Here is a 9,648-nt window from a genome sequence, read left to right on the forward strand (position 1 = left end):
TAGACGATGAAATAAGCGGGTGGGTCTGGAAACAAAATGAGTGAACGAAAGACAGGAAGGAAAGGGGAAGAGAGACGAGATGAAAATCTATTTCGAGTGAGGTCAGAGGCTGAGGTCAGTCAATCGGCCCGGTCAGCCCTCCCACACGTACCATCAGCACGAGTGTTACGGGGAAACCTGGCGGTTTGCCAGTTCAGGCACCCACGCAGCCTGATCAGTGGTTCGCGCGACTCGAGACCAGAACGAGTCAAGTTGGCGAGGGATGAGGAGAGGATAAAAAAACTCCCTTTTCTGTTGGGGCTACGGAGTTGAGGTGCGCACAGATCACGATCAGTGAAACGCCTCGAGAGTCCCCGCCTACGGCCCGCGGACACGCTCCGCATTGCGGATGTCGAGGTTAATAGGCTTGTTGGACTCTCCCTCCTCTGTCTTGCTCGTCCGCCGGTTTTTCTCTCGTTCAAAATCGAAACTGAAGGTTTGTGGATAAGACCGTCATGTCCCGCCGGATTTTTGGTGATTTATTTGGCCTTTATCATTTGGTCTACTCCCCTAACTACCATCAGGCACATTTTATCCCACAAAATCTCGAAGGTTGCGATAAATCGATTTTTTCAATCGATTTATGACAATAATCGATACCAATCGCAAGAAACCTTCAGGGACATTTGGATAAAACATCTCATCTCACCCGAAAATAGTTTCTGGATTATTTATACTCATCTGTAGCTGATTTGTTTTTCTTTTCATTCAGATTTACGATATTTTGGAAACTACTCTGCGGAAATGGATCACTTTGACTTTTATCTTGCATGAAATTTTCCTGGCTTTTCAATGACACCACTCACAACTTCCATCTCGTTTCCAAACACTTGTACCACAAAAGTTTGAATATGCTCCTGGCCATGTGCCAAATGAAAAAGGGTAAATGGCGTGGGTGCGATACAAGACGAGCGATTCAACGTGAACTGACCCCAACACACGCTCTCGACCTCCCATTTCTCGAAATATCTTGTGTCGTTTTATTCCTCCCACTGGGAAATTCTTCCTAACCAAACCAGACCAGCCGAAATACATTGACTCCTCTGATTTTCAAATTTTCCGATGATTTTACAAACAATAAAAAAAAATCCACAATAATAAAGAGACCTTGTCACGAAAAATTCACCAACTGATAAAAGAAAGAGTCAAAAATATTGTCCAAAGTTAGAAAATTCCTCGGAGAATTCCAACGAGAGAATCTGTGACTTCCCACCAATCATAACTTTCTACATTTTTCAGTTTAGTTTTTTTTTAAAGGCGAATAATGAAGGGAATTTGCCTGTCGTCTCTTTAGATTTCAATTTCCGTCGATTTCTCACCTCTCAAACACAAGCGATATTTGCGATAAAATCGAGGGAAGTGCGAAGCGAGGAAAATAAGAAAACCTCTTGGCAATATTGCGAACGTGTTCCGAAGGGTGAGGATTCGAGATGGAAACGAGCTCGATCGATCAGGGCAAATTGTAAAAGGCGAAAAGCAATATTCACTCGATGAAAATCGCATCTCATTTTGCTGCGTACGAATAACACTCGGGTGCATCTCTACTATTACAATCAAATTGCCGGTGAATATCTCGACCCAATAAAATCCTATTAAATCTCGATACGCACAGAAACACATCGATTGACAGGTGATCAATGCAAAGTACGAGTGCAATAATTCATATAATTCTCAAATATTCGATACAGATATTTTAAACCAAATTTTTCTGAGCTGAACTCATTTCTGACGTACGTTTCCATTAACATTCGAGGCAATTTGTTTATCAATTGCGGACTTCTTATCCTCATTGAATAAAAAAATAATAAAACAGTCGATTATTCAAATTCTTTAGTAACTGTGTAGTAAATTCTCTCAAAAAAAATTAATTTCCCCTTCTCTATCGGAAATTCCATGTGATTTCCTTCTGGCAATTAATCCTTCAACGAAATAAAAATTTGAATATTCACTATTTACCAGATTAAGTGATATTTTCCCCTGTGTCCAGGGACTCCCCTGAGAATTTCCTCCCCCTGAGTCGCACCTAAGCATTAAACCCCTTGAAAATCATAAATTCCTGGCCGACGAAAAAAATATTGTCACGAACTCCATTAAATCAGGAAGACATGGTTGGAGTCTCATTAAACTCAAATAATTATTGATTTACCTCACTCGAATAAATTCATTCGGTCGCTGAAGAGAAAAAAAAAATACCAGACTCCGAACGAGGAAATGTAAGTGTTTTAAATAATCCCTGCGTGCATCTCGCAGTAGACCCCTGGGGTCTTTCATTCAAGCTACATATCCTGACCATTCTGACCTTACCGGATAACTCGAGCCCGTAAAAAACATCAGTTGGTACGAGCCTACGCACGATAACTCTGAGTTATTGGTCTTCGATTGCGTTAAAAAAGAAAAAAAATTTCCCCAACATTTCTCTCATCTTATTTTTCATTTATCAATACTTTTAATTTTAATGGGACGAGAGCGAGTCTCCATACGAAGTCTGGCTCGACGCCCACGAGTTATTCATTGGCGTAATGTCGGCAAAACTGGAGCAATTTAATGTCTTGGATATCGTATACTTTTTTTTTTGAAATAACGTTTTTTGGCGGTTGAGTGGGACAAACGATATGTTTACGCGTTTCACCTGCCAGCTAAACCCGGATAATACATTTCTTCAATCGTGTACACTATTTTTACGCTAAATTTAATTTTGTCAACGGAATTTTCAGAATGACCTCATTATCTCTTTCCAACTAACATAACGATTTTGCAGCCGTCTCACCCCCTCACATTTTCCATCTCATCCACCTGTGCTCACTCTCCCTCTCTATTCACGTTAAAAAACAACAACTTCCTCAACCCAATTGGCTCGCACTAAGAAAACCCGGGAAAACCCTGAGTCACTCGCTCGGCCGGTAATGCAGTCATCGCACAACGACAATGGCAATTGCATTTGATCAGCAACCGAAGAGAAACGATCAAATTTCCACGTTAAATCAACCTCGAATTGTCGTCTAATGTAAATCCTAATTAATGATTAATCCACAAAATGAAATAGTTTTCATTCACGACTTTATTCCGATTGATTTTTAATTTCCTCCCCCTCTCCCTCGTTTCATTCAAGACTGTGGGAAGATTGAGTTCCCCAGGGGTAGTTTAAAAAACATCTGAGACTAAAAAAAAATCCCATCGAGACTGATGCAAACGAGGAGTTTGAACATGAACGAGCAACAGAAGCCTGCGTTTCACCCACAGAATCGACTTATTTTAATGAAAGGAATCACCGTATCGACTTTGTAATTAACCCGCCACAGAGCCCTCTAGTAACGTCAATGAATACTTCATCTCTTCCTTTAACTCAAAATATCTCTTTTCAACTCCCCGGTAGCTGCCATCTCCTCTCTCCCCTTCCCTCCTCCCTCCCTCCCCTCACGTTCCAGAAAACTAATTACAATAATGAATGTTTATTTTCGCAATCAGCTGGGGCTCGTCTCGACGCGGTAGGTACTGAATACAACGAGTAATTCGCGAAACTGTACACTGTATTATCCATACTTTGGTGCACGGTGGTCCACTTTGAAATTGTCAATTCCCCGCACGTTTCGCCCGAAATTTTCAAAGATTTGAGAGTTCGATCGGTATTTATTACGTTAATTAATTGAATTTGGCTTTTCTGATAAATTATATGGGCTCCGGGTCGGTGGTTTCATAATTTGAGGCGTAATAATTGTTTCCGTGAATGATTTGGAAGTTGTTGGAGACAGGACATTCGTCCTGATCATGTCCGATCAGCAAATTTGTAGTTAAACGGGACTTTTTCAATGCCCATGAATTTTTGTACTAAGTAGAAAAACTCTGATATAAATGAATCAAATTTTTATAATTTAGATCGATTATAAATAACTGAATTCGATTTTTTTTTAATTTCCAGGAAATTCCAAATTTTCTATCACAAAAAAATGGGAATTCCCCAATTTATTTGAATTTATATTTAAAAAATGGATACACGGTACCCAATGATCCTAAAGTCCTGTTTCAAAATAACTTCAAGACCACATTAAATCACAATTAATAATTATCAATCAATTAATTCACAGATCCCGTAAATCGATGCAAAAAAAAATTTTTAAATCCAACAATTTCCACCCAAAATTGCAATGTTCCCTCGCAAATTCCAAGAATCTTCTCTCCCCAATAAAAAAACGTGACATTTGCCCGGGGTCACGTGTTCAACCGACAACTTATATCACGTGATACGTAATAAAGAAAAAAAAAATGGAAAACGAGAGGAGCCGAGGAGAGATAAAAAGGTGCACCGAGTGAATACTCTCATCTCGGCTACCAGTAGTGCACCTTTTGCACTAGTACACATATCTCTGGACCATTCCAACCAGTCTTTCCTCCTCGGTGAAACACACGCGCGGACGAGGTCGGGGTGAACGCCCAACGGTTTAAAGAGAGCAGACCTCAAGAGCCGTTGCGATAGGATGCGCCTCGCCCTACGCTCCATTGCCTCTTGCACTTTATATTTCTCATTCTTTTATCTTTAGCCCTGACTCTTCGCGATATGTGCCCGAGGGTAGTTGGTTGCATTCACTGTCCGATGCGTCAAAAAAAAAAAAAATTTATCTTTTTTTCAAAAGGTACGAGGGTCAGGTCAACTGGGAGAATTGGAACATTCGTTGTTCCTATCGCTTCATATTGACAATAAAATCATCTTCAGGACATTTGACTATTATAATGAGAAAGTAGATTGAACTATAATTGACGGGACCGAATGCGCGCCCCATTTGAATTTCCCGCGTCACACACACGAATGAGGAAGAAGCCTACAATTTTTTTATAGGCAATCTATGAACTGCAAGAGTGAAAATTGTTTGAAAAAAGCCTCTGAGTATTTTGCAAAGAGCGATTGAACAAATATATCTAAAAAATAACGATTAAAAAAATATTAAATCGTTATTATTTGACATTTTCGGTTCACAGAATCGGTAGAGTATTGACTGAGGAAATTTAGTGACGAACGATCGATCAGAGATATCAATGTTCCATGGATCGATGGGCATTGGGAATGTTCAACTTGGCGAGTTATTCACCCGACTATTTGTTCATTTTTTTCATTGAATTCATTGGAATTGCTGGAATCGAACGATTCCACCTATCTCCCGGGCACCAGAATCGAGAAAAAAAATTACCCCAGTTGATAAGATAAACGTTCATCCGTACAAAATTTTCTTTTTTCAAAAATTCAACTCGATAACCAAGAAATGACACCTGAATCCGCATAACGTGGAGAGATGCATCGGAAGGACCTGTTTTCGGCGGATGTGCCTCAATTTCGAAGGTACGAATATAACTCAATAATACAGTGACCAGTCCCGCACGAAAAACCCACATTCCTCAAATATTTAAAATTCTTGGACAAAATCAAAGAGCTTTTGCCCAAAAACCGAAGCTATTTTAAAGATCTCTCGTATTCTCCCCCTAATAACCGACGAGACGAGGGTTTGGGCGGAGTTACCAGAATTATGCAAATCCTTTTAAACGGAAAAAAAACGCCAAAAATATCCCGATACACGTACACTTTTCGATCGGGGCATATCGTGACCTGCGGGCGCAACGCGTCATCCTGAGACACAAGAGAACGAAGAAGAGAGACAAGAAGATCACGAGCGATGCTGAAGTGCTTGAAGTGCCCGAAGAATCCAAAAAGAATGAATAAATAAATAAAACGTTACGTTGCTCGGTGATGACGCGGGTGAGGGGAGGCCATTGTGTTGATTTCTTGCACCTTTTTTTTTTTTGCTTCAGAGAGAGCCTCTTCAGGTACCGGGCAACAGGTTGCTCAACCTTCCCCACCTGCGTCCCCACAGACAGTATTTTCTCTTTTTCGCCGGCACCGTTTTACAAGCGCCACCGCGTCAATACCACGACCTGACTTGTACTTCAAACATTTTCCCATCTTGATGAAAACCCCCAGGTCCCAGACGAATTTTAATTGAGGTAAGATCAATTTATCGTGACTTCAGGATATTCACCTGCATCAGGGGAATACTTCTCTCCATGGAAAGACCATCCTGAGGAAAATGCTATTTCCATTCCATGGAGAAGAGTTGCAAAATCATCTCCAAGAAAAATTTTCACTACTGAAATCTTTGTCAGACCAAATTTGTAATTAAAATTTCTTTTCCTATCGGTTGTTCACCAAAATTAAGTTCTTTTGAATTAGTCATCGAGTATGAACTCACATCCGTCACCAAATCATCTTCAACCCCCAAGGGGACGCCCTCCCCCTGATAAATCCTCCCCAAAAGAGCAAAAACCATTCCACCTCATTTCAGACCCATATAAATTAAATTTATTATACTATGAGATAATTCTCCTTAGACAGACCGGCTACCAACTGACCTGCACTTCATTTACCTGTCACCCACCTGAACCATTACCCAAATTCCTTGAAACAAATATGTTGTAAATATTTTTCACACCAACTCTAACAATCGACCCGTTATAAACCTCTCAGTACATAACGGAAAACCCTCGAATTATTTATGACTTAAACAGCTCAACAGGTGGACCAACCCCATCGACAAAAGGGCCTCGTCTTTGACCTCTCACCCTGGCCGAACCAAGGGGGAGGGACACTTTCGAACGGTCTCTCGAGCAAACCACATCGGATTATCCAGATAAAATAAATGTGAAAAACTGAATAAAGATCAAGACGTGAAATTAAATAGGACATAATTATTTATAACAAATAGAATCACCAAATCCTGCAGAATATCGAATGTAGACATTACCCACCACATGATCGTCCGGCACAAACGATAGGACTTTATCGTATTAGGTACCAGTGAAAAGAGTGCGTTAACTCTTACCTGGACGAGGTCTTCGGTCGCGCGCGCGCACAACGAGGTACATTGATACGGCTATATACAAGTGTGGGCATATGGTGCAGAGGTCACCGATAAAAGGCCTCGATAAGAACTCCTTAATGTATATGTACAACGTACGTGTACATATACAACTGAAAGTACCACATAGTCGACTCGATTTTCCTCCAAACGACGCAGGTGAACTCGAGTGTAAGTCGATAACCGTCTAGCGATATCTTATCTATGGTTTGTCTGTCTGAGAGAGAGGGAAAAACCATCTGGATGTAATGGTGAATAAAATTCCCCCAGAGGGAATTCGAGGCGACTTGGTAATATGTATCGGTGAAACACGGAATTTGTCGGTATGTGAAAATGAATAAAAAACATTTTGAATTCAGGGAACAGGGAATTTCACCATCAACCGGTGGAGTTCGATGCTTTGAATCGTTGGGGGATACCAACATTCAGCCAATGGCTGGATTTAAACTGTAACCGGAGACGAGACGTTTACGGATACGACGATTCACCACTACTCGCGTGCAACGGGGATATATACAATTGCATAATGGTAACTATGGGGTAAACAGAGGTGAATTGCTGGGACTCGAGGGAATTCCGATAGTCGAGGGTTTAACACGCCACTTGTTAATTCGGGATTAAGTGGTTATGGGTTTTGGAGAACAGATTTTTGGGTCGCGAACTTTGTGTTCAATGGAATGTTGCACTGAGAGAAAAATATAATTTTGTCAATAATATTTATTTTGGATAAACAAATTCCCGAAATTTCAGAAGAACATTTTATTAGCACAATTATATCGTTCTCTCAGTATCAGCCATAAAAATTCTAAATTTATGTATAAATATTATGATATATATTGGTTATGTTTACGTATGATATAATATAACATATACAGACCAATATGTACTATATAAAATTTTCTGGTGGAGTAATAAAGCCCCAAAAAGCCTGACAAGTTTTTCGAAAAGATAAACCGCATATTACCCGCAATTTCTCGCCAGCGCTAATTTTATCTATATGTTATATATCATCAATAATGTGCTTCGCCAATGATAACACAGTTCCTAATGAATCATGATAAATGACGGAAAAAACTCCATAAATCATCGACGTCATTGTTCTAAAATACCTCAGGTGAAGGAAAATGGCGGTAATTGATCGATAACTATGGTTCCCTCAGAGATAGCAATGTGGAACAAATGGTCTGTTGATACATAGCAAAAACACTAGTGCTATCAACAACCGCGAGGCACTTCCGCTGGGCGTCCCCAGTGCTCTATCGGCTCTTGTTGACCTCGCGCAACGGGACGCCCTCGACTCAAATTTATTTCGAGACTTGCAACACTCCTCTTATTTCTACACTCATCATCCAAAAACCGACGACTAGGCTTTCCTGGAATAACCCCTGGAATATGGAATTGCGAATGAAAAATTAGGGAGAACAAATGTGTAACGCAGGGATCGTCAGTCCTTTGTGAATTTATCGAGGTCGTAAATAAGATGAATCATTGATGATTGAGAGAGAGGCAGCAGTATTGATATCGTCAGAGAATCCGTGGGTTCTATATTTAATTCAAGTTGATTCACTCGAAAAAATGAAGAGTCAAATAATGCAAAATACCGTAGATTTGTGATATTAATATCTTCAGTGAAAGAAGAAGAGAAATAAATTTTAGGGAATATACAAAATGATTTTTATACCCTTCGAGAATATTAGATATCTCGAAACGGAAAGGAAATAACAAAATTTTGGTGAAGACTTTTTATCAGGAAGTCGTTCCACTGTGCAATGAAAATAATTAAAAAGTTCAATAGTATTAACTATTGACGAAAAATAAATTGTTTCGGAAAGAGTTTGTCCCCTGAAAACTGTTTGGGTGACAAAAAAGCTCTCGGGAATAGTCTTTAGAAGATTTATCCACTCGAGAGAAAACTAATTACAAATAATCAATCAATGTCGAAATGACAGAATGGAAATATCAAAATTATCAAGAAGATCCTTCACGAAGGTATCATTTAACTCAATACAAAAGTCTTCTCAAAATCTGTCGCATCTCCTTTCGATCACGAAATATTCACCAAGAACCAACCCTCAGGGGTCATCGAAATAATCAATCGCCTTACGATTTTTCTATCGGCCACATGAAGACAAATTTTCTATAAAAATTAGAAAAAAAAAGTTATCAACCAATCGAATACTGTCAAGTCAAAATTCTTCAGATGTTCCGGTACCATTTCCCCGCGAATACGGGAAAAATTTCTCTTGAAATCCATAAAATATTCTGAATCACAATTTTTCCTAAAAATTTCCCCCCGGTGTAAACATAACCAATACATATCCATAAATAATCATAAATTCATACTTGAAAAGAAAGTATTTTCCAAGATAACCTCACCGTTTGATGACGCCACAGCTCCAGGCATTCACAATGCCACCGGTGAGTCGGGTAATCCAATCACAAATGGCACGTAAACACAAAAAAATACCTCGGCGTCATTCATTTTATCACTCTCAACACCACAACCAGGAGTCAACCACATGGGCAACGCAATCACCAGCCCCACAATGCACCACAAAATATCGCGAACAAAAGAATTAAAAAAATAATAATTTGTAAAACACAAATCAAACACACGATCCACCTTCGCCCGCGCACACGATACGACACACACGACGATACTCGCGACACAACGATAGGTCACCTCAGTGCGTCGACGAAAACATCCGAA

The 9,648-nt window shown here is 39.8% G+C and overlaps 1 protein-coding gene across 1 annotated transcript in view; it reads right to left on the reverse strand.

The window, feature by feature from the left end:
* Window positions 1–9,562, reverse strand: part of LOC135161091 (NHS-like protein 3) — a 142,502-nt gene extending 132,940 nt beyond the window's left edge. Inside the window, exon 1 of the mRNA XM_064118369.1 lies at window positions 9,315–9,562. The gene's annotated coding sequence lies outside the window, so the exon portion shown is untranslated. The remainder of the gene's footprint in view (window positions 1–9,314) is intronic.
* Window positions 9,563–9,648: the final 86 nt, after the last annotated feature.

This window comes from Diachasmimorpha longicaudata, chromosome 4, assembly GCF_034640455.1.
Source record: "Diachasmimorpha longicaudata isolate KC_UGA_2023 chromosome 4, iyDiaLong2, whole genome shotgun sequence".
In the NCBI taxonomy this organism is placed as follows: domain Eukaryota; kingdom Metazoa; phylum Arthropoda; class Insecta; order Hymenoptera; family Braconidae; genus Diachasmimorpha; species Diachasmimorpha longicaudata.